At 38.7% G+C, this 26167-nt stretch overlaps 1 long non-coding RNA gene across 1 annotated transcript; it reads left to right on the plus strand.

Annotated features, from left to right (window-relative positions):
- Positions 1–3915: 3915 nt before the first annotated feature.
- On the plus strand, positions 3916–9314 carry LOC140694136 (uncharacterized). The gene is made up of 4 exons (XR_012069888.1): positions 3916–4136; positions 4542–4631; positions 8793–8863; positions 9146–9314. It is a non-coding gene; the product is annotated as an uncharacterized lncRNA (long non-coding RNA).
- The last annotated feature ends 16853 nt before the right edge of the window (positions 9315–26167 follow it).

The following is a 26167-nucleotide window of genomic DNA, read 5'->3' on the forward strand; positions in this document are numbered from 1 at the left end:
GTCCTGCAATATTGCTGCCGAGATATCATCTGAAACCCCTCAGGAGGATCCCTTGTGACTATGTTGTTTCCTCCAGGTGCATTTTAAATCACTGGGATATTCGTGAACTTTGTTGATTTGAATCATACAGCTGCTGGTAGGTCTATTTTGATTCCACCTCTTTTGGATGCTGTGTAATTCCTGAACTCGCTTAGATGATTCTTTCTTGGCTTTCAGCAAGTTTCAGTCTGAATTTTCTACAGATATATTTTCAGACATTTTTGTTTCTTTATCTCTTGCTTTTCCATCTGGGACTCTTATGAATTCTAGTTTTTCATGCCCTGTCTTAACCCAGGATTCAACAGCAATGTTTTCATTGGTTTGCACTTGATTTCCTTTGTCCGCTTCTGACCGAGGGGTTTCTGTTCCCCTGTCTTCACAGTCATTCACGCGTCCCTCTGCATTATCTAGTCTGCTTACGACTGAATTTTAGCCCTGATTTTATCACATCCATTGAGATTCCTGATATTTTTTGGCTCGTCTTTAGACTTTGTCTTCCCCTTTTCTTGTATTCTGCCTTTTGTGATTCTGAGACACTGTTGTTTTTAGTTTTTTCCTGACCTACATTTTCAACAATTGGTCTGGATAGCGTTTTGCAGTCTAGTTGTTTGAAAGCTTATCTTTTGGTCCTTCAATATCTTTGGAACTGAAAATGGTACTTCCTGTTTCTTTTGCTGTACTTCTTCATCTCTACTCGTCAGGTAATATCAGGAATCTAATGTAGATTTGTAGGGCTTTGTTAAGTGAAAATTTTAGGCTCTTGGCTCTATGGAATTCCATGGAATTTCTGTGAGGACAATTTCTCCTAGACATTGATGCCATATTCTCTTCCTGTGTGTGTTGTCTGGTATATCTCCAATTGCTGGTGTTCCATTAGTTTTGATGAACAACCCATACTATTTCGATTAGCATAACTTCATTTTGATTACGCTTATCTCACAATTCTGAAAGTGTGCAGGACACTTCCTCTTGTGGAAATGAAGCTTCTAAAGGTTCTCAGCTCTGCATTCTGCTCTATGTCATTTTGGAGTGTTTCCAAAACAGCAAACTGAGAGTGCGCTTGTGCTTTGTAGTGCCACTGGAATGTCCCAATGAAAGCAGTTTTTCTCAGAGCTTCTCTGTCTACAGAAACAACAGTGGAAGCATATCTATGGTTGTCACACATCAGGGCCTGCTGGAATGATCCCGCAGACCTACCTTGGTGTCCTCAGTGTCGTACCGTGCCGGTGCCATCCAAAATGTAGCATCCGATTTTGGGAGATAGTGCTGAAGGAAATGCTTCCTCTTCTCATGCTGTGGTCTTGGACCACTCTTCCTTGTCCTCTCATCATTGTGGCACGTGTGCACGAAGGCAATCACAGAGCTTTTGCGCATCCTGTGCCTCAAACCAAACCATAATCCCAGCCCAGTTTATGAATGAAGCAGATCCTAAGGCTTTTCATTCTGATTTCAAACCCATGGCCCCCTGGACCCCTCAGACCAGATGCACGATAGCTCTGATTCAGCCCCACACATGCTCTATTGGCAAAATGCCCAATTGGTCCCTGGTCCTGCAGATGCACTGGTGTGGCCATGGGACATATCGGTAATCTCAAACGCGCGACCTTTGTGGTTGCTTTATCATTGGTACACAGTTCGGTTTGCTCTCTTGATTCGACCCACCACATCGCAGAACGCACTCCAGATCCCTGAGACTCAGCGTGTGCCATCATCCGTAGCCCTATCCCTCACTGACCATTGCCTCTGCTACCTCAAATTTTGCAGCTGGGATCTTGGTCTCAGAATCAACTGTGGGGATATTTTGCGCTGGTTTCTTTGAGTTCTCTCAGCCAAACATCTGCTGTGCACTCTTGTAAATCTCAGCACATCACCTTCAATCCCATGTCTCCTGTCCGCTTGAGAGTGTGCGTCCAAATTAAACACAGTTCACCCTTGCTGCTCCATCACCAGGGGTCAGACCCTGCAATGGTTTCCATTCCCTGCTTTGCCTTCTCCTGCTTCCAGGTGTCCTGAGGCCTCATCCTGTCTTTGGAAATAACAGACCTCTCTTCGGCCAGTATCCTGTGCCAAATGCTGGGTGAGTTGGTGCTTCCATTCCTCTGTACATGGGAGCGAGTGAGTGCAGGTTGCACTTCTTCTCTGCCAACTGGGCATCGATGAATCTACACTATCCAGATACATTTCACAGAAATGTGATATTTGCTTAGCTCTTTGTTTCTATACATCCGTGGTGGGAGGGATTGTCCTAAGACACCTGTTTTGACATTGTGTTCATATCTCATTTGCAGTCTTTAAGAAGTTTAGCAGAATTCATTTACATGTTTTAGGAGTTATACGAAAATGAAGTTACTTTTTGAAACACACTCAATCGACCTAGAAGCCAGACTTGTCAATTTTCTAACATTTTGTCAGCTCTACGGAAAACCTAGACAGATAAAATGCAAACTAACAGTCCAAACTATTAAAGGGGTCATGTCAGCTCTTTACGGTTGAAGCCTCTGAACCCAACAGGAACCATGAAATAACTATTGGAAATATGAAATATCCCCAACCTTGGATACACTTGTGCATGTGGTGCACTTTACTCCCAATGACACCTACTGGCCAATGTTGGCATTTCAAGGGGTAACATCCCTCTCTAGGAAAATACAAGGGAAAACAAACCAAATAAATACATTTAGGTTTGAATCCAAAAGCACCTAGAGGCATTGTTGCTCAGGGAACCCTGCTGCAGCTATGCTAGGCTATGGAGAACCTGGTGTTCTTCAATCAGTGATGAGAACGCTTAATCATCCGATCATGTTGGGTAAAGCACTTGAATGCAACCAAGTCTGCACCCCCATGATATAGTGCCCCCGGGGGCTTGACTCAAGTGAAAGACGATACACATAAACTGTGTGTTTAATTTCATTGGCGGCTTATACAGTACTGTTCACATTCTGACTTGTACTATTTACCTATACATTCTTGAAAAACGGAGGCCTAATACAGATTCAAGTTCAGTCAAAGATTCCCCTCACTTACCACACTCCCTTCACCCCAGAGAAGACATAAACCCAGCATTTGCGGAATCTAGTGGAAGGCCATCGTTTCTTTGTGGGAGGTAAGTATTCAATCCCTATATATTTCAGCCGAGACTATTTGACCTTTAAGGAGATCACTGTTTTTCACAGAGTGTGAAGCTGGAGGAACTCTGGTTCAAGGAGGGGCTTGCCATTCTCGTACTGGCTTCATTGCAGCTCAGGTTCTGATCCTTCAAATGGATGCCAGAGTAGAAGGGAGGGAAGGGCAAGTGCTTGATAGCTAGGCCCCAACCTGGGAAAAGGCTTACCTGGGCTTGGTGCATTTTGGTCTCAAGGGCTTGGAAATGACCCTTGGGACGTGTGGATTCTCACGACCTCTTCCAAGAACATGAGCGTTTTGATCATCTCTGCCATCTCTTCTTTTGCAGACGTCAGGGATCTTGGACCCGTTCTTGGAGCAGGGAATCGAGGAACTTCCTCAAGTCCACGTTGGCACTCCGTAGGTTTCTGCCAGGATCAGCGAGGTTCAATATGTCTCATGAATATCTTTCGAGCCTGGTATCCTCTACAGCTGTCTCCAGGCCAGTATTCTCCACTGTAGCACAACATCTCTCATCAATATGTTCGCATCTCTCCTCAATCCGTGCAGCCAGCTTTTCGGCCAGCTTCTCTTCGTGTCTCCCCTAAAGTCGACTTCAACAGGACTGTGCAATTCTGACAGTACCTCGGAGCCTCACCAGTAAGCTGATGACAGGCAGATCTTCCACTGTCTGCCCTTTCAGGTTCTGGAAACTAACCCGTGAACTCAGGTCTTTGGGCAGCAGCAATATCTTGAACTGACACAGCTTCCCGGATCAAAGACCTAAGCCAAGCTCCACAGAGGGCGGCAGCCCCTCCATCACACTGATCCATCCACAGAACTCTGCCCGGTTACCTAGGATCCACCAGCCACAACAAGCCTCGCGGTACACACCAACATTCCACCTGGAATCCAACCGCTAACTGCCATCCCCAATGGCTGCTGCATCTTGTCAGTGTTGGGGGAGGGGCTGCACCCGAGTAGAGGTTCCTAAGGTAAATGTGATTCTACCCACTAGCGTCCCATGGGCCTTTGTTCTTCCCTCTTCTCTTTTTTTCAGATCTCTATGCACAGTACCAACGGAGGGAAGTGTGTCCATTTTCAGTTGATGTTTTCACACGTCTTTAAACTGTCTAACAGTTCACAGTACACAGAGACCCACTACAGGAAACTATTGTTTCTGTAATATCCGGACACCTGGATTACATATCCGTCGGTTGATTTCTGCTGAAACCCCCGCATTCCCAGAACATGGATCCATTGGTTTCATGGGGGCTGAAATTCCTAGGACTGATACAATCCCCAATGTGCACTTTACTGCCTGTCTCTTTTGATCTTAGTACACTTTTGCGGAGCTACTTTTCCTTGTTATAGGCTTATGCCATTTCTTCTCGACGTAGGGTATAATATGGCGTTCATTCGTCCTGTTGGAAGACTTGCAAGTCTATATCACGGACTAGGAATCCATTTGACTCCAAATCGGCATTTGGGTAGGTCACGATATGCTCTTATGAATCAATATTTACGAATATGAATGCACGCCTCTGATTTCCGAATACAAGTACGCTGAGTACATTCAAGCCGCGATACTGGGTCGATGCGGGCTGAATGATCCTTGACATCACCTTGAGTATTTTCTTTTGAATAATCATGGTTCCCTTGGTATCTGTCAGCCAACCGTACCCTTTGGGTGCTTGTTTGTTGGTTTGATTCTTTGTTGGTCTGCTTCTCGTTTGTTTTGCAATCACGTCAGGCCATGCATCTCTCCGTTCGCTTCCAACAGAGAGTCATATAAGCTGATTCACTTAAGACAGTGCTTCCAATCACCTAGGATTTCCTGCTTCCCTCTCCCGTCTTTAGAGTTTTGATGTCCTCCTTGCCTTCTTCTTGTTTCTTTTTGCCACTCATGCTCTTCTTGCATTTCCAATAATGGTTTTCTTCTTTCCATTTCATCTTGCTGCTTTTCTATTCAGGGGAGAATTCTCAACCTTTCTTTTAGGATAAGGTTCGAACTGCTGAATTCTTTTAAGATTGGCTGGTCTGTGGAATTCTCTAGCTCTGCCGTTATTAGAAATGGCGGTCATGTGGCCTAGGCTACCCTAGATGTCAGCATTTGGCCATTCAGGATATGGTCTGTGTCCTGGCACTCCTCCCTGTCCTGCAATATTTCTGCCGAGATATCAGCTGAAACCCCTCTGGAGGTTCTCTTGTGACTATGTTGTTTTCCTCCAGGCGCATTTTAAATCACTGGGATGCTCATGAACTTTGTTGATTTGACTCCTACAGCTGCTGGTAGGTCTATTGGGATTCCACCTCCTTTGAACGCTGTGTACTTCCTGAAATCGCATAAATGATTCTCTCTTGGCTTTCAACAAGTTTCAGTCTGATTATTCTACAGATCACTTTTCAGACATTTTGTGTTTCTTTCTCTCTTGCGTTTCCATCTGAGACTCTTACGAATTCTAGTCTTTCATGCCTTATCTTACCCCAGGATTCAACAGCATTGTGTTCATTGGTTTGCACTTGCTTTCCTATGTGTGCTTGTGAACGAGAGATTTCTGTTCCCCTGTCTTCACAGTCATTCACGCGTCCCTCTGCATTATCTATTTTGCTTAGGACTGAATTTTACCCCTGATATTATCTCATCCATTGAGTTTGCTGATAATATTTGGCTCGTCTTTCGACTTTCTCTTCCCCTTTTCTGGTATTCTGCCTTTTGTGATTCTGAGACACTGTTGTTCTTCAGGGTTTCCCTCACCTCCGTTTTCAATAATTGCTCTGGATTGCATTTTGCAGTCTAGTTGTTTGAAAGTTTATCTTTTTGGCCTTCAATCTCTGTGGAACTGAAAATGGTTCTTCCTTCTTCTTTTACTGTACTTCTTCGTCTCTACTGCTCTGGTAATATCAGGTATCTAATGTAGACTTCTATGGCTTTGTTATGTGAAATCTTTAGACTCTTGCCTCTACGCAATTCCATGGGATTCCTGTGAGGACTATTTCTCCTAGACATTGATGCCATGTCCTGTTCCTGTGTGTGTTGTCTGGTACACCTCCAATTGCTGATGTTTCCTTTGTTGTGATGAACACCCCATACTGTTTCGATTAGCATACCCTCATTTTGTTTATGCTTATCTTAAATTTCTGAAAGTGCACAGGACACTTCCTCTTGTGGAAATGAAACTTCTAAAGGTTCTCAGCTCTGCATTCTGTTCTGTGTCATTTTGGAGTGTTTCCAAAACAGCCAACTGAGAGTGAGTTTGTGCTTTGTAGTGCCACGGGAATGTCCCAATTAAACCAGTTCTTCCCACAGATTCTCTGTTTACAGAAACACCATTGGAAGCAGATCTATGGATGTCACACATCAGGGCCTGCTGGAATGATCCCGCAGACTTACCTTGGTGTCCTCGGTGCCGTACCGTTCCGGTGCCATCGAAAATGTAGCATTGGCTTTTGGGAGATAATGCTGAAGGAAATGCTTCCTCTTCTCACGCTGTGCACTTGGACCACTCTTCTTTGTTCTCTCATCCTTGTGGCACCTGTGCATGAAGGAATACACAGAGCTGTTGCAAACCCTGTGCCTCAAACCAAACCATAATCCCAGCCCAGGTTATGAATGTAGCAGATCCTAAGGCTTTTTATTCTGATTTCAAACCCAAGGCCCCCTGTATCCCTCAGACCAGATGCACGATAGCTCTGATTCAGCCCCACACGTGCTCTATTGGCAAAATGCCCAATTGGTCCCTGGTCCTGCAGATGCACTGGGAGTGGCCATGGGACATATGCAAAAAATCAAAGGCACGTGATATTGAGGTTGCTTTCTCATAGGGTCACAGGTCGGTTTGCTCTCTTGATAGGTCCCACCACATCCCACAACGCACTCCAGATCCCTGAGACTCAGCGTGTGCCGTCATCTGTAGCCCTATCCCTCACTGACCGTTTCCTCTGCTACCTCCAATTTGGCAGCTCGGATCTTGGTCTCAGATTAAAATGTGGGTATATTTTGCACTGGTTTCTTTGTATTCTGTCATCCAAGCATCTGCTCTGCACTCTTCTAACACTCAGCACATCACATTCAATCCCAAGTCTCCTGTCCGCTTGAATTTGTGGGTCCAAGATAAACAGAGTTTCACCTTTGCTGCTCCATCACCAGGGATCAGACCCTGCATTTGCTTCCATTCCCTGCTTTGCCTTCTACAACTTTCAGGTGTTCTGTGGTCTCATCCTGTCTTTGGAACTAACAGACCTCTCTTCTGCAAGTGTCCTGTGCCAAGGGCTGTGTGAGTGGATGTTTCCATTTCTGTGTACATGGGAACGAGTGAGCGCAGGTTGAACAGCTTCTCTGCCAACTGGGCATCGATGAATCGACATTTTCCAGATACAGTTCATAGAAATGTGTTTTGTTTTGTTCTTTGTTTCCATATAGCCGTGTTGGGAGGGATTGTCCAAAGACTCCAGTTTTGACATTGTGTTGATATCTCATTTGCAGGCTTTAAAAATCTTAATAGAATTGATTTACATGTTTTGGAAGTTATACGGAAATGAAGTTAGTTTTTGAAACTTTCTAAATTGACCTAGAAGTGAGACTTGTCATTTTTGGTAACATTTTGTCAGCTCCAAGGAAAACATAGACAGATAGAATCTAAACTAGCAGTCCAAACTGTTGAAGCAGTCATGTCAACTCTTTCCTGTTGAAGCCACCGAAACCAACAGGAAACATGAAATACCTATTGGAAAATAGCAATAACCCCCAACATTGGATTCACTTGTGCATGTGGTGCCCTTTAGTCCTATTTGCCACTTACTGGCCAATGTTGGCTTTTCAAGGGGTAACATCCCTCTCTAGGAAAATACAAGAGGAAACAAACCAAATATATACATTTAGGTTTGAATCCAAAACCACCTAGAAGCATTATAGTTTTGAGAACCCTGTTGCAGCTATGTTAGGCTATTGAGAACCAGGTGTTTTTCTATCCGTGATGAGAATGCTTAATCTTCCGATCATGTTGGTTAAAGTCATTTAACGCAACCAAGTCTGCTCCCTCATGATATTGTGCCCCGGGGGCTTGAATCAAGTGAAGGACGGTCCACATAAGCTGAATCTTTAATGTCTTTGGCGAATTTTACATTTCAGCTCACTTTCAGACTTATAATATTTACCTATACTGTCTTGAAAATATGAGGCCTAATACATATTCAAGTTCAGTCAAAGATTCCCCTCACTTACCACATTCCCTTCACCCCAGAGTAGACATAAACCCAGCATTTGCTGAATCTAGAGGAAGGACATCGTTTCTTTGTGTGAGCGAAGTATTCAATTCCTATCTATTTCAGTCGAGACTATTTGACCTTTAAGGAGTTCACTGTTGTTCACAGAGTGTGAAGCAGGAGGAACTCTGATTCTAGGAGGGGCTTGCATTTCTCTTACTGGCTCATTGCAGGTCAGGTACTGATCCTTCAAAATGGATGCCTGAGTGGAGGGGAGGGAAGAGAAAGTGCTTGCTAGCTAGGCCCAAACCTGGAATAAGGCTTACCTGGGCTTGGTTCATTTTGGTCTGAATGGCTTGGAAATGCCCCTTGGGAAGTGTGGATTCTCACGACCTCTTCCAAGAACATGAGCGTTTTGATCATCTCTGCCATCTCTTCTCTTTTAGACGTCAGGCATCTTGGACCCGTTCTTGGAGCAGAGAATTGAGGAACTACCTCAAGTCCACGTTGGCACTCTGTATGTTTCTGCCAATATCAGCAAGGTTCAATATGTCTCATGAATGTCTTTCGATCCTGGTATTGTCTACAGCTGTCTCCAGGCCAGTATTCTCCATTGTAGCAGAATATTTCTAATCAGTGTGTTCGCATCTCTCCTCAGTCCGTGCAGCCAGCTTTTTGGCCAGCTTCTCTTCGTTTCTCCCATAAAGTCAACTTCAACATGACTGGGCAATTCTGAAAGTACTTTGGAGCCTTACCAGTAAGCTGATGATAGGCTGATCTTCCACTCTCTACCTTTCAGGTTCTGGAAACTTACCCGTGAACTCAGGTCTTAGGGGAAGAGCAGCAGAATCTCGAACTTACACAGCTTCCCAGACGAAAGAACTAAGCCATGCTCCACAGAGGGCGGCAGCCCCTCCATCACACTGATCCACCCACAGAACTCTGCCCGGTTACCTAGGATCCACCAGCCACAACAAGCCTCACGGTACACACCAACATTCCACCTGGAATCCAACCGCTAACTGCCACCCCCAAAGCCTGCTGCCTCTTGTCAGTGTTAGGGGAGTGGCTGCATCCGACGAGAGGTTCCTAAGGCAAATGTGATTCTACCCACTAGCGTCCCATGGGCCTTTGTTCTCCCCTGTATCCTTTTGTTCTGATTTGTGTGCACAGTACCAAAGGAGGGAAGTGTGTCCATTTTCAGTTGATGGTTCCACACGTCTTTTAACTTTCTTACACTTCACAGTACACAGAGACCCAATAAAGTATCTTATGTTCCTGTAATACCCGTACATCCGGGATACATATACGTTGGTTGATTTCTGCTGAAACCCCCACAATCTCAGGACATGGATCCATTGGTTTCATTGGGGCTGAAACTCCAAGAGATGAAACCAACAACAATGTGCACTTTAATGTCTATCCCTTTTGCTCTTGGTACACTTTTGCAGAGCTACTTGTCTTTGTTATAGGCTTATGCCATTTCTTCTCTATGTAGGGTATAATATGGCATTCATTCATCCTGTTGGAAGACTTGCAAGTATATATCACTGACTAGGAATCCATCTGATACCAAATCGGCATTTGGTTTAGGTCACAATATGCTCTTATGAATCAATATTTATGAATAGAAATGCACGCCTTCGATTTACAAAAACAAGTCTGTTGAATATATGCAAGCCGCGATACTAGGTCGATGCGTGCTAAATGATCCTTCACATCACCTTGAGTATTTTCTTTTGAATAATCATGATTCCCTTGGTATATGTCAGTCAACCGTACCCTTTTGTTACTTGTTTGTCTGTTTGATTCTTTGTTGGCCTGCTTCTCGTTTGTTTAGCAAAATGTCATGCCATTCATCTCTCCGTTCGCTTCAAAGAGAGAGTCATATAAGCTGATTCACTTAAGAATGTGCTTCCAATCACCTAGGATTTCCTGCTTCCCTCTCCCATCATTAGGGTTTTGATGTCCTCCTTGCCTTATTGTTTCTTCTTTGCCACTCAAGCTCTTCTTGCATTTCCAATAATGGTTTGCTTCTTTTCCATTTCATCTTGCTGCTTTTCTATTCAGGGGAATATTCTCAACCTTTCTTTTAGGAAAAGTTTCGAACTGCTGAATTCTTTTAAGATTTGCTGGTCTGTGGAATTCTCTATCTCTGCCATTATTAGAAATGGGGGTCATGTGTCATAGGCTACCAGAGATGGCAGCATTTTGCCATTCAGGATATGGTCTATGTCCTGGTACTCCTCCATGTCCTACAATATTGCTGCCAATATATCAGCTGAAACCCCTCTGGATGTACTCTGGTGACTATGTTGTTTTCCTCCAGGTGCAATTTTAATCACTGGGGTGCTCGTGAACTCTGTTGATTTGAATCATACCGCTGCTGGTAGTTCTATTGGGATTCCACCTCCTTTGGACACTGTGTACTTCCTGAATCCGAATAGATGATTCTTTCTTGGCTTTAAGCAAGTTTCAGTCAAATTTTTTTTTCAGATATCTTTTCAGATATTTTTTTCTCTTTATCTCTTGCTTTTCCATCTGGGACTCTTATGACTTCTTGTCTTTCATGCCTTTTCTTACCCAGGATTCGACAGCAATGTGTTCATTGGTTTGCACTTGCTTTTCTATGTGTGCTTGTGACAGAGGGATTTCTGTTCCCCTGTCTTCACAGACATTCACGCATCCCTTTGCATTATCTAGTCTGCTTAGGACTGAATTTTAGCCCTGATATTATCTCATCCACTGAGTTTTCTGATAGTTTTTGGCTCGTCTTGAGACTTTCTCTTCCCCTTTTCTGGTATTCTGCCTTTTGTGATTCTGAGACCCTGTTGTTCTTCAGTGTTTCCCTCACGTCTGTTTTCAATACTTGCTCTGGTAGCGTTTTGCAGTCTAGTTGTTTGAAAGCTTATCTTTTGTGCCTTCATTCTCTTTGGAACTGAAAATGGTACTTCCTGTTTCTTTTACTGTACTTCTTCATCTCTACTGGTCAGGTAATATCAGGTATCTAATGCAGAATTCTATGTTTTGTTAAGTGAAAATTTTAGACTCTTGGCACTATGCAATTCCATGGGATTTCTGTGAGGACAATTTCTCCTAGACATTGATGCCATGTCCTGTTCCTGTGTGTGTTGTCTGGCATATTTCCAATTGCTGTTGTTTCCTTTGTTTGTGATTAACACCCCATACTATTTCGATTAGCATAACCACACATTTATTATGCTGATCTCTCAATTCTGAAAGTGCACAGGACACTTCCTCTTGTGGAATTAAAGCTTCTAAAGCTTCTCAGCTCTGCATTCGGCTCTATTTCATTTTGGAGTGTTACCAAAACAGCAAACTGAGAGTGTGCTTGTGCTCTCTAGTTCCATGGGAATGTCCCAATGAAACTAGTTCTTCCCAGAGCTTGTCTGTCTACAGAAACACCAGTGGAAACATACCTATGGATGTCATATATCAGTGCCTGCTGGAATGATCCCACAGACCGACCTTGGTGTCCTTTGTGCCGTACCATTTCTGTGCCATCCAAAATTTAGCATCTGCTTTTGGGAGATAATGCTGAGAGGAATGCTTCATCTTCTCATGCTGTGGACTTTGACCACTCTTCCTTGTCCTCTCATCCTTGTGGCCCGGATGCATGAAGACAACCACAGAGCTGTTGTGCATCCTGTGCCTCAAACCAAACCATCCCAACCCAGGTTATGAATGTAGAAGTACTACTTCCCAAAACAGTATATACATTCTTTTCCAGTGCAGATGGTACATTTTCTAGGATTGACTCAGGCAAAGAAAAAGCGTCAACAAATTTAAGAAGATAAAAATTATTTTAGGCAACTTTTCTGAGTATAATACCATGAAACTAGTATTCTATCACTGAAAAATTGTGAGAAAATATGAAAACATGTTCATTAAAAAATGTGATTCTATTCCAAGGCTGGGAGGTGATGAAGGAAAAGAAGTAATTAAAAAATATCTTGACAATTATGACAAAACACTACACAAAGTCTATGGAAAACAGTTAAAGCTGGCTTAAGAAGGAAGTTGAAAGTGACACGGCCCTCTTCAATGTAGAACAGCAATTACAAATAAATAATCTTACGTTCTATGTAAACTAATCATGAAAAGAAGATTAAAAAAAGCCAAAGGTCAGCACAAAGTGGGAAATAAGAAAGATCAAGGAAGAAAAATTGAATTACAGATTAGAAAATAGAAAAAATCAATCAAACTATTTTTTGAAATAGCAAACAAAATTGACAAAACTCTGGACAGACCCACCAACAAAAAAAGAGAGAGAACACAATTAACATAATAAATGAAAATGGAGAAACTAAAACGTGTACAACAAATTTGCATAATATCATAAGTGAATACCATGAGCAAATGTATGGAAACAAACTGGATAACCAGGAAATAATGGAGAAGTTTTTGGAAATATTCAGCCCACCTATATTGCATCAAGAAGAAATTAACCATTTGAACAGTCCGATCACCAGAAATCGAAAAAAATTATCAATAAAATAAAAAATCTCTGCAAACAAATTCAGACCCAGATAGCTTCACTTCGGAATTGGAACAAACATACAAAGAATAATACATATCAGTCCTCCTCAAACTCTTCCAAAAGATTGATATAGAGAGAGTATTCCCAAACTCACACTGTAAGGCCAACTTCAATCTGATACCAAAACCAGACAAAGACACTGCCCCAAGAGAAATCTATAGGCAAATATCATTGATAAACATAAATGTAAATGTCCTTAAGAAATTATTACATACTGAATCCAACAGCATGTAAAAAAAGATTATACACCGTAGTCAACTTAGGTTCATCCCAGGAAAAAAATGATGGTTTATCATACGTAAATCAATCAATCAATTGTGATACACCATATCAACAACAGAGAGGACAAAAAACCACATGAGCATCTCAGTAGATGCAGAGAAAGCATTTGATAAAATTTAACACCTATTTGCAATAAAAGTTCTTATCACAGTGGGAATAGAGGGACCATATCTCAACATAATAAAAGCTAATTATGACAAATATATAGCCAGCAAAATACTCAATTGTGAAAAACTGAAACCTTCCCACAAAATCCTGAGGCAAGACAAGGTTTCCCATTCTCACAATTTCAATTCAATATAGTCTTGGAATTCCTAGCCACAACGATCAGGCAAGAAAAAGAAATTAAATGTTCAGACTGGAAAAGAAGAGGTAAATTTTCACAATATGCACACATGACACTATATATAGAAAAATATAAAAGCTTCACAAAAATTTACTAAGGCTAAAAAAGGAACAGGGCAATGTACCCAGAGTAAGGTCAAATACCAATTTGATTTCTTTACACTACCATTGAATCAACAGGAAAACAAAGTGTAGAAACAACCGCTTTAATAACTGCACTGAAAATAATAAAATGCTTAAGAATAAATATGACCAGAGAGGTGAATGAATTATACATGGAGAACTAGAAAAGATTGATTGAAGAAATCAAAAAACATTTGAAGTATTGAAAAGATACCCAATGGTCTTGTAATGGAATAAACATTATGGTTAAAATGGTCACAATGCCCAAGGCAGTCCACAGACTTAATGTGATTTCCTATCAAATTATGCAAAACATTTCTTTTAAGGACTGAAACAAATGATGCTAAGATTTACATAGAGTCATAAAAGATCCATAATTTCCAAAGCAATATTAAAGAAAAAGAAAGAGGCTGGAAGAATTAACCACCAGGTCTCCATAGAGTATTGCAGAGTTATAATAATCAAAATGACATGACATTGATATAGAAATAGGCATATGGACCAATGGAACAGAATAGAGGGCCTAGGAAGAAATCTACAGGCCTATGTTCAATTAATCTTTGACAGAGTAGAAAGGAAAATGACAAAGAATGACGATCCCTTCACCAACTGGCATTGGGAAAACTGGATAGCAGCATGCAGAGCAATGGAGTTAGAACACTCCACCACTCCATACACAAGAATAAACTCAAAATGGCTTGAAGACTTAAATGAAAGGCAAGACACAGTTAAACTCCTAGAAGAAAACATAGGCAATACACTCTGAGATAAATCTCAGCAATGATCTCCTAGAAGAACCTACCTATGTAATTGATGTAAGAGCAAAATTAATAAATGGGACCTAATTAAACTTATAAGCTTTTGCACAGCAAAGGGAACCATAAAAAATGCAAAATGACAAACAACAGGATTAAAGAAAATATTTAGAAGTGATGCAACTGACAAAGTCTTAATTTCTAAAATATAAAGACTTCATACATCCTAATAGTAATAAAAAAATAAAAACAAGAAACCCAATCTGAAAATGGGCAGAAGCCCTAAACAAGCCATTCTCCAATAGAGACACACAAATGCCACATACAAATATGAAAAAGAAAATTGCTCACTATCATAATCAGAGAAGGGTTATTCAAAACTATAATGAAGTATCACCTCACAATAGTCACAATGGCCATCATTCAAAAGTCCACAAACTTTAAATGCTGGGGTAGCTGTGGAGAAAGTGAACCCTCCTACACTTTTGGAAGGAATGTAGTTTGGTGCAGTCATTGTGGAAACCAGGATGGGGATTCCTCAAAAGACTGAAAATAGACTTAAGATACGATCCAGCAATTCCACTTCTGGGTATATATCAAAGGGAACCCTAATTCAAAAAGATACCTGCGCCGCAATGTTCTTCATAGTGCTATAAACAACAGCCACGACATGGAAGCAACATAATTCCCAAAAACAGATGACAGTATTCAGAAATTATGTCATATTTATACAATGGAATAATATTCTGCAATGAAAAATGATAAAACAATGACTTTTCCAGCAAAATGGATGTTCCCAAAAAGTGTCATCCTAAGTGAAGTTAGACAGAAAGAGAAAGAAAAATAATACAAGACATGACATATGTGGAACCTTAGAAAATATTTGGGTGAGAACACTATGATTTCATCTACAAAACTGAAACACACTTGCAGATCTACTAAACAATTTTATGATTACTGTGAAAAGGGGCTGTGAGAGGATATATTTGGGAGCTGTAGATTTAAAAATGTTATCCACTATATATAAAAATAGATTTTTTTCAAAATTTCTCCTGTAAGACACAGGGCAATAATTTAAATATCGTGAGGTAATGTTTAATAGGCACTCAATTATATGCATATACGGGACACTGTGTTATACACCACAGATTGACACATTGTAAATGGCAGTAATTCAATGATAAATAAATGAAAAAATATGTAAATAAATAAATAAATAAATAATAAATAAATAAAAATATATAATAATAAATGATATACAAAGATACACAATACTTAACTTTACATCTCAAGAATCTAGGAAACAACAGAAAGAATAAAGAAGAAAATTGAATGAATGGGAGTAAGACAAATAACAACAGAAACAATTGAAAAGATAAAAAAGAAAATACCTAAGTCTGTTTCTTTTCAACATAAACTGGACAAATTTTAGGTTGGCTAAGGAAATAAAGACTCAAATAAAATTAGAAATTAAAGAGAAGATATTACCACTGATGTTGTAGAGATGCAAAGCATCAAAAGAAATTACCACTAGTCAACGATTTGAATGACTTAGAACAAAAGACAAATTCCCAGAAACATGTCTTCCAATCCTGAATCAAGAAGAAATTAGAAAGTAAAATAGAGCAAAAGAGTGTTTGAGTAAATCAATAATCCCAACTTCCCAAACCAGAAAAAATTTACAAGACTAATTTACTGGTGAATTCTGTCATATATTTGAAATCAAATATCACCAATTCTTCCCCAAATCATCCCAGAATTTGAAGGGTGTGAAAGATTCCAAACATGTTTTATGATGTGAGCTTTATTTGCACTAAAATGCTAGAAAGGACATTAGATGTAATATATACAATATTATCCCTGATGAACATATGTGCCAAAATTCTCAACAAAAAACAAGCAAAATGAATTCAACAACACATTTAATGTATCATACACATACATAAGTAAAGGGAATTATCCCTTGGTTTAACAATACTTCAAAATATTCAAATCAATAAAGGTGACATGCCACACTAATAGAATGAGAAATAAAACTCACAATCGTCTCAAAAGGTGCAGAAAGTGTATTGTATACAATGCAACATCCTTTTATGATACTCCCAACAAATTAAATTAATCCTGTCACTGGCACGATATCATTTACACACAAACACTGTGTGGAGAGAAGCGAAGCAGTTCTCTGTTTATTGATTCTTAGAAGAAGGGTTTATATAGGACTTGCACAATGACTCACATATCATCTAAGTTATAACAATGATAATAATCTTAAGCTATTTATGTCCCCATGCTCCTGCAGTAAGTGCAGGATGTTAAATGATCAAGGATTGTTTTAAAGTTCATCATGGAACTTCATTAAGTAGGCCACCTCTTATCCAGCCGGCTTTGCCTGACTTAGGTTGTCCTCCTCTGAGGATCTTACCCAGCATTGGCTATCCAGTCATCCATACTGGATACATTGAGTAGGCCATTTCTCATCCAGCCTGGATATGTGAATTCCTCACAGCTTATTTATCAGTTCAGCCCATGGGCTTATTCCCTAGAGTATTCAGACAGGGGCCTACAAACTCGACATCCCTTGACAGAAAAATGGATGATGAAAATTTGATGTATATATGCAATGGAATCAATATTTTGCATTCCTATCAACAGTGTGCACGGTGTTCCTTTTTCTCCACAATCTCACCAACATATATATATTTTCTTTTTGTTGAGAGCTTTCTGACAATTGTGAGGTCTTGTCTCATTTTTGGTTTATGACTTTCCTAATAATTTATAACTCTGAACATATTTTCATGTGTCATTTAGCCAACTGTATGTTTTCTACAGATAATTGATTCATATCTATCTATTCAGTTCCTTATGGACATTTTCTTTTATTTGGATTCTTTGGTCTGTTCGTTTTTGTTTGGGGTAAGAGTTTGCCATATATTTTGGATATTAACACTTGATTGGAAAATATCACTTGAAAATATATTCTCCCATTGTGTTGGTTGACTTTTCATTTCATTGATCATTTCTTCTTCAGTGTAAATCTGTTTAGAGTGATCTAATCATATTTTGTTAGTTTTGCTTCTGCTTCCCTTGCCAGAGGAGACATATAAAGAATCAAATTAAGTCAAGTGTACTTCTTATGTTTTACCCTAGGATTCTTTGTTTTCAGGTTTATATTTTATATGTCCAGGAGTGGGATTGCTGGGTCATAGGATAGGTCTATTTTTATTATTTAAAGGAACTTCCATACTGTTTCCAAAGTGGTTGCACAAATTTTCATTCCCACCAGCAGCATTGGAGAGTCCCTTTTCTCCACAACCTCCCCAGTCTTTATTATTTGTATATATTTGAATGACAGCCCTTCTCACTAGAGTGAGGTATAACATTACTTTATTTTTGTCTTGCCTTTGTATAATGATTAGCAATGTGTGCACATTTTTATGTTCCTATTTGTCATCTGTGTGTCTTTTTTAGGGAATTGTCTTCTGCTCATTTTCTGGCTGAGATGTTTGTAGATTTTTGAAATGGAGTTGAATGAACGATTTGAGTATTTTAGAAATTAGCCAATTTTTGATTGCATTCTTTCCTAATGTTTTCTGCCATTTGGAACTTCAACTTTCATTCTATTTATTTTGCTGTGTAGAAGCTTTTAAGTTTAATTAGGACCTATTTGTTTAGTTTGCCTTTATTGTTTTCAGCTTGGGATTGTGACATGAGAAAATTTTTCTACGATTTTTGTCTTGTTTTGCCTATGTTAGTTTCCAGGAGTTTTATTCTGTTATGTATTAGATTCATATATTTAAAACATTTTGAGTTTATCTTTATACAGTGTGATGGAGTGTTCTTATTTCTTTGATTTACATGTAGCTGTCTAGCTTTCTCAACATCACTTGCTGAAGACTGTCTTTAAGGCATTGTTTATTTTTGTTTCCTTTCTCATAGTTTAGTTGACCATAGGTGTGATGTTATATTTCTGCCTCTGTGTTCTGTTCCATTGATATAGATGTTTGTTTGTTATCCAGTATTGTGCTGTTTTGATTACTGTATTTTTGTAATATAGTCTGAGATCTGGGAGGGTTATTGGTTATGCCTCCAAATTTGTTCTTTTTCCTCATTCTTTCCTTGGCAGTTCTGTTTCTTTTGCAGTTCCATAAAAATCATAGGACTGTTTTTACTTCTGTGGAAAATATCTTGTAGTTCGATCTGAACCACATTATATCTGTAGACATACTGTAGTGTGTATATGTTAACATTATTAATACCTCTAATCTAAGACTTTGAGATTTCTTTCCATTTCTTTGCATCATCTTCAAATTTTTTATCAGTGCCCTATAGATTTTATTATCTTGGATTTTCCATAGAGTTTTCATTTTATGATCTGATTTCATATGGATTTTTTAAAATTGGAATATTTCATTGTTAGTGTAAAGAAATGTGACAGTTTTTGTATATTAATCATGAATCATGCAACTTTGCTAAATCTCTTTATTAGATTTAGTTGTTTTGGTTTGGAGAATCTTTAGGGATCTCTATATATATTATCATGTCATCTAAAATAATAACAGTTTTACTTCATTCATTCCAACTTGAATAAATTTTTTTCTTGTCCGACTGCTGTTGCTAGGACTTCCCATACTGTGTTTAATAGAATTGGTGAGATTGGGCAACCTTGTCTTATTCCTCAATTTCGCTTTCAGTTTTTCATTCTGGCATATTATGTTGTCTGTGGGATTGTAATTAATGACTTTAGTTATGTTGAGATATATTTCCTGAATTCTACTCATGTAAGAGGTTTCTGTTGATGCTGTTTTTGTTGTTGTTGCTGTTATTACTGTTTTAATGAACAAATGTTGAATTTTGTGAAATACTTTTTATGGATTTATTGGGATGACCACGTCATTTTCTCTTTTCCTTTTGTTAATGTGATGTATCAAACAGATTGATTTGTGTATTTGAAAATCTCTTGTGACCCTTCAATGAATCCAAGTTGACCATGGTGTATGATTCATTTTAGGTATTGCTGAATATAGTTTGCTAATAATATTTTGTAGAATTTTTGCTTCTAAATCTATCAAATTTACTGGCTTGAAGTTCCCTTTGCCTCTACTTTGTTTGCTGACTTTGCTATCAGGGTGATGAAAGTTACATAGAATTTTGTAGTTTCCCACATCTTCAGTATTTTTTAATAGTTTGAAGAGTATAAGTTCTGCTTTGTATTTTTGTACAGTTCTCCATGGGAGTTTCTTAAATCTGCACTTCTATTTAACCATTTTTTAAAATGCAGATTCTATCTTTCTTCTAGTAAACAGTTTGTTCAAACTACTTGTTTCTCCTTATCTCTGTCTCTTTCTAGACACTTGTCTATTTCTTCTAAGTTGTCCAGTTTATTGGCATGTAAGTGTTGACAAATTATCCCTTTTTTGTATACCTGTGGGAATAGTTGTTATTTCTTTTCTTTTATTTATTCCTTTATTTCTTTGGAGCATCTCTCTTTTCTTCATGATGCACCTGGCTAGAGGTTTTTTGATTTTGCTTATCTTAAAAAAAATAAAAAATCTTTGATTTTACTGCTCTTTTGCATAGTTTTATTTTTCTCTCTATTTTATATTTACACCTGTAATATTTAGGATCATGTTTTTTTCTGTTTCTAAGTTTTTTTATTGATTTACAGTCATTTTACAAAGTTGTCTCCAATTCCAGCGTACAGCACAATTTTCCAGTTGCAATGAACATATATAAATTTATTGTCCCATTTTTTTCCTCTGTGGGTGGCCGTAAGATCTTTTATATATTTCCCTGTGCTATATAATTCAATCCTGTTTATCTATTCTACAACATAGAACTCCCAGTCTATCTATTCCCACCCCCCGCCACCTTGGCCACCAAAACTTTTTATTATATGTCTGTGTGTCTATTTCTGTTTTGTATTTGAGTTTTCTTGTTTTGTTTTGTTTTGTTTTGGATTCAATATATGAGCAATCTCATATGGTAATTTTCTTTCTCTTTCTGGCTTACTTCACTTAGACTGATTTTCTCCAGGAGCATCCATGTTGCTGAAAATGGCATTATGTTGTTGGTTTATATGGCTGACCAGTACTCCATTGTAAAAATATATGAACTCTTCTTTATCCAGTTAACTTTCGATGGCCATTTAGGCTGTTTCCATGTCTTGGCTATTGTAAATAGTGCTGGCTATGAAAATTGGGGTGCAGGTGTCATCCTAAAGTAGGGTTCCTTCATGATTTATGGTCAGGAGCGGGATTCCTTGGTCATATGGTACGTCTATTCCAAGACTTTTGAGGAATCTCCATCCTGTTTTCCACAGTGGCTGCACCAAACTGCATTGCCCCCAGCAGTGAAGGACGGTTCCCTTTTCTCCACAGCCTCTCCAGCATTTGTCATTTGTGGATTTTTGGATGATGGCCTTTCTGTCTGGTGTGAGTTGATACCTCATTGCAGTTTTGATTTGCATTTCTCTGATAATCAGTGATATTGAGTACTTTCTGATGTGCCTTTTGATCATTTGTATGTCTTCCTTGGAGAATTGCTTGTTTAGGTCTTCTGCCCATTTTTGCATTGTGTAGCTTATTTTTTCTTATTCAGTTGGATGAGCTGCTTATATACTCTGGAGATCAAGCCTTCGTCGGTTTGATATTCAAATTTTTTCCCATTCCGTAGGTTGTCTTTTTGTTTTAGTTCTGGTTTCTTTACTGTGCAGAAGCTTTAAGTTTCATTAGGTCTCATTTGTTTATTCTTGCTTTTATTTTTTCTACGAGAAAATTTACGAGACATATGTCAGATATTGTTTTGCCTATGTTTTCCTCTAGGAGGTTTATTGTATCTTCTCTTATGTATAAGTCTTTGATCCATTCTGAGTTTATTTTTGTGTATGGTGTTCTAGCTTCATTGGGAGTGCTCTAGCTTCTTTGATTTACATGATGCTGTCCAGTTTTCCCAACACCAGATCCTGAAGGGCCTGTCTCTATTCCATTGTATTTCCTTGCCTCCTTTGTTGAAGATTAGTTGACCAAAAGTTTGTGGGTTCATTTCTGGGCTCTCTATTCTGTTCCATTGGAATATATGTATCTTTTCCTACCAATACAGTGCTGTCATGTTGACTTAAGCTCTATAGTATTATCTGAATCTTTAGTGTAAAAAATGCCACTGATTTTTGAACCTTAATCTTGTAACCAGCTGCATTGATGAATTCTTTGATCAGCTGTGGGAGTGTTTGTCTGGATCTTGTAGGGTTTTCTATATATAGTAACATTATCTGCATATCATGAGATTTTTACCTCTTCCTTTCCAATTTGCATTCCTTTTACTTCTTTCTCTTGTTTGATTGCTGTGGCTAGGACTTCCAAGTCTATGTTGAGTAGGAGTGGTGATAGTGTGCATCCTTGTCTTGTCCCAGATTTTATTGGGAAGATTTTAACTTTCTCACCATTGAGTACTATGCTGGCTGTAGGTTTGTAATCTATAGCATTCATGATGCTGAGATATGTTGCCTCTATTCCCACTTTGGTGAGACTATCTATTGTAAGTGTGTGTTGAATTTTATCAAATGCTTTTCCTGCATCTTTTGAGATGATCATGGGGTTTTGTTCCTTTCTCTTGTTGATGTGCTGCATTACATTGATTGATTTGCATATGTTGAACTACCCCTTTGCTCCTGGCATGATCCCCACTTGGTCATGATGTATAATCTTTTTTCTGTGTTGTTGGATTATATTTGCTAATATTTAGGTGAGAATTTTGGCATCTGTGTTCATCAGTGATATTGGCTTCTAATTCTCTTATTTGGTAGTGTCTTTTCCTGGTTGTGGTATCAGGGTGATTGTGGATCCAAAGAATGACTTTGGGAGTATTCCTCCCTTTTCAATCTTCTGGAAGAGTTTGAGAAGGACTGGTATGAGTTCTTCTCTGCATGTTTGGTAGAAATCCACAGTGAAGCCTTCCGGTCCTAGACTGTTATTTGTAGGGAGGTTTTATATTGCTATTTTGATTTCATTTCTCATGCTCTGTTTGTTCAAGGGGTCAGTTTCTTCTTAATTCAGTCTTGGTGGACAGTATGTTTCCAGAAACTTGTCCATCTACTCTAGGTTATCCAGTTTGTTTCCACATAAATTTCATAATATTCTCATATGATATTCTGTATTTCTATTTTATTAGTTGTAATTTCTCAATTCTCCTACGTTATTTTGCTAATTTGTGCTGTCTCTGTATTCTTCTTTTTGAGTTTGGCCAGAGGTTTGTCGATTTTACTTGCTTTTTTGAAAAACCAGCCTTTGGATTGGTTGAATTTTTCCTATGGTCTTTTTAAACTCTATTTTACCCATTTCCTCCCCAATATTTATGATTTCCTTCCTTCTGACGCCTTTTGGGGTTTTTTGTCCTTCTTTTTCTAGTTCATTCTCCTGATGGGTTAAATTGTTTATTTGTGATTTTTCTTCTTATTTAAGGAAGGACTGTATCACTATTAACTCCCTTCTCAATACTGCTTTTGCTGTGTCCCATAAGGTTAGTGTGGTTTTTCTTTAATATTCTTTTGTCTCAAAGTACTTTTTCATTTCAGGTTTGATTTCTTCTTTGACCCATTTGTTTTTTTATAACATTTTGTTTAATCTCCATGTTTTCCTTTTGTTCTCCTTTGTTTCTCTGTTGTTGATTTCTAGCTTCATGGCATTGTGGTCAGTAAATATGCTTGAGGTAATTTCTGTCTTCTTAAAATTGCTGAGGTTTCTTTTGTACCAAGTATATCATGAATCCTGGAAAATGTCCCATGTGCACTTGAAAGGAATATATATATTATTTTGTGGGGGGTGCAATGCTGTGAATATATCCACCAAGTGTAATATTTCTATTGTATTATTTAAATTCTCTATTGCCTAATTTATTTTCTGTATCGATGATAAGTCCAGTGATTTAAATGCAGTGTTGAAATCTCCAACAATTATTAGTTCCCCATCACTATCCCCCTTATATCTGTTAGTAATTATTTTATGTACTTTGGTAGTCCTCTATTTGGTGAATATGTATTAATGAGTGTGCTATCCTCATCTTGTATCACTCCTTCAATCATTATAAAATGTCCTTCTTTATCATTCTTTATGGCCTTTGCTTTAAAGACTGTTTTCTCTGAAGTCAGTACTGCAACACCTGCTTTTCTGGCTTTTCCATTTGTATGGAATAACCATTTCCATCCTGTCACTCTCAATCTATGTGTTTCCTTCTCTCTGAAGTGGGTCTCTTGTATTCAGCATATTGAAGATTCTTGTTTTATTATCCAGCCTATCACTCAATGATTTGACAGGAGCATTTAGTCCATTAACTTTTAAAATAATCGATGATATGTTTGTGTTTATTGCCATTTTGACCTTATCTTTGCTGCTGATTTTGTATTTCCACTTTGTTCGTTTCATCTTCCTATTTTGGTTTGGTCATTTTCCTTTTTATTATCATGAAATTTATTTAGTTTCAGTGACTCCAGGAATAAATTTTTGCCTTGTTTTTACCCTTTTATATAAGTCTATTAGGCCATTACTATAACTGATTTTATTAAACTGATAATAATATGATCTCAATACCATCCTACTGAGAACAAAATATTTTAAAAGGAAAGACCAAAAATATTTTTTCTCTATTTTCCTGCCTACCTTTCTCACTCTCAATGATTTGTATGTGTTGTTTAAAATTTTGTGTTTATTTTAATTGTAGTTCATGAGTTTTCACCTTTCCAGCTATGAATTTCACATATTTGTAGCATCCTGCTGCTTTACTTTTTAGAGTAGATCTTTCAATATTACTTTTAGCATGGGTCTAGTGTTGCTAGACTCTTGTAGATTTTTTTGTCTGTGAAATTCTTTATGTACCCTTCTACCATACAGGATAGCCTAGCTGGTTAAAGTATCCTAGTTTATATCATTTTTTCATTCAGGACTTTGAATATATCTTTCCACTCCCTTCTGGACTTTAGTATTTGTGTTGTGAAATCAGCTGTGAGCCTATTGTAATTCCCTTGTAACTCACTCTTTGCTAATCTCTTGCTGCCTTTAGGATCATTTCTTTATCCTTGACTCTGGTCGTCTTAATTATGTCTAGGTGTGGGTTTATTTGGATTCTTCCTGTTTGGGACACTCTGAGCTTCCTGTACTTGGATATCTGATTCCTTCTTTAAGTTTGGGAAGTTCTCAGTCATGATTTCTACAAAAACCTTTGCAATCGCCTTTGATCATTCCTCCCCTTCTGGGAATTCTATCCTGCAAAATTTGGAATGCTTTCTGTTATCTCATATGTCTCTTATGCTTTTTTCTTTTGTCTCTCATTGTTTCTCTTGTAACTCTTCTGATTGGGTGCTTTCTATTGTCCTGTCTTCTAGGTCACTAATTCATTCCTCTGCGTTACGTAGCCAGGTTTGTGACACCTTTAGATCATTTCTCATCTCATTCAACGGTTTTACCTATTCTACTCGGATCTTCTTTATAGCTTCCATTTCATTTTTATCACATTTTATATCTCTAAACACTATCTTTTATTTCCTTCAGTAATTTGATCAATCCTCTTTTGAAATCTTGATCTAGAAGGCTATCGATATCTATTTTTCTGATCGTTCTTTCAGGGGATTTCTCCTGTTCTTTTTATTGGGAATGGTTTCTCTGCTTTTTCATCTTGTTCCTACCTCTCTGGGACTGTGATTTATGGAGTATCAGTTACCTACTGTGGTACTAAATGAGTTTATCTACCTAATGCCTAATTATTAATACAACTAAAAAAGAGAAAAAAGAGTGAGGGAGACAAAGAATTTTAAAGAAGGGGAAATAAATGTTTGAAGACATTCTATAATACATAATAGAAGAGCAAGTTGAAGCAGAATTTAGAAAAATAATAATAATAAAAATATTTTTAAAAATTGAAATGGGATTTAAATGGGGGTATAAATATTTGCTTAAGAAGTAAAAATTAAGAGAGTAATAGAAAATGGAAAAGGAAAAATCAGATTAAACCTAGGGGGTGGTCAGTGTCCTCCTGGAGACTGTGTAATTTTAAAGTGAAGTCTTTCTGAATTCATCCTGTTTTGGAAGCTCAGCTTGCTTTTTCCAGAGGCCCTCCATTGGAGCCCTTATCTGTGCTGCTCCCAGGGCCTGTCGGCAAGCAGATCACTCCTTCTCCCAACACTTGTTCCAGTGAAGCTCTCTTTATTAAGTACTGGCTTGTCACTGACCTGACTAATGCCTCAGTCAGATGTTTCAGAATGACAAGGCAGGATTGGGCATCACACCATCTCCCAGCCACATGGTCAGGGGCTGTGTTCCATCCCAAAAGGTGGGGGGCCAATAGCACCCTGAGGGTGCCGGTCTCTATACTGCACTATGCCCTGTCACTGATCTGGGCCAAAACCCATCTCCTTGTTTGTCCTGGTGGAGCAAGTTCTCTGAGGAAATAGGACGGAATGATCTTATCTGCCTCAGGCTGTAGACAAGTACCCATCTGGCACTTGAGTCTAAGTCCTTAGGAGTGAATGCAGGTTTTGCTCTCGCTGCTGCCTGGGTACAAAACACCAGAGAGCATGGTGGCTGTGTCTGAGCCCAAGCTCTCTTGTCCTAGAAACTTTTATGGATTTTCAGAGATGGGGAATGTACCCTTCCCCTCCCAGGGAACGTCAGCCCTGTTGCTAAATGGAGGGCCCAAGATGTCCTGCCCTGTGCACCCACAGGAATGGCACACAGTCCTGTCCATTCACCCAGGGTGCCCCAGAACAGCC

The sequence above is a fragment of the Vicugna pacos genome, unplaced genomic scaffold, assembly GCF_048564905.1.
Source record: "Vicugna pacos unplaced genomic scaffold, VicPac4 scaffold_20, whole genome shotgun sequence".
NCBI lineage: Eukaryota > Metazoa > Chordata > Mammalia > Artiodactyla > Camelidae > Vicugna > Vicugna pacos.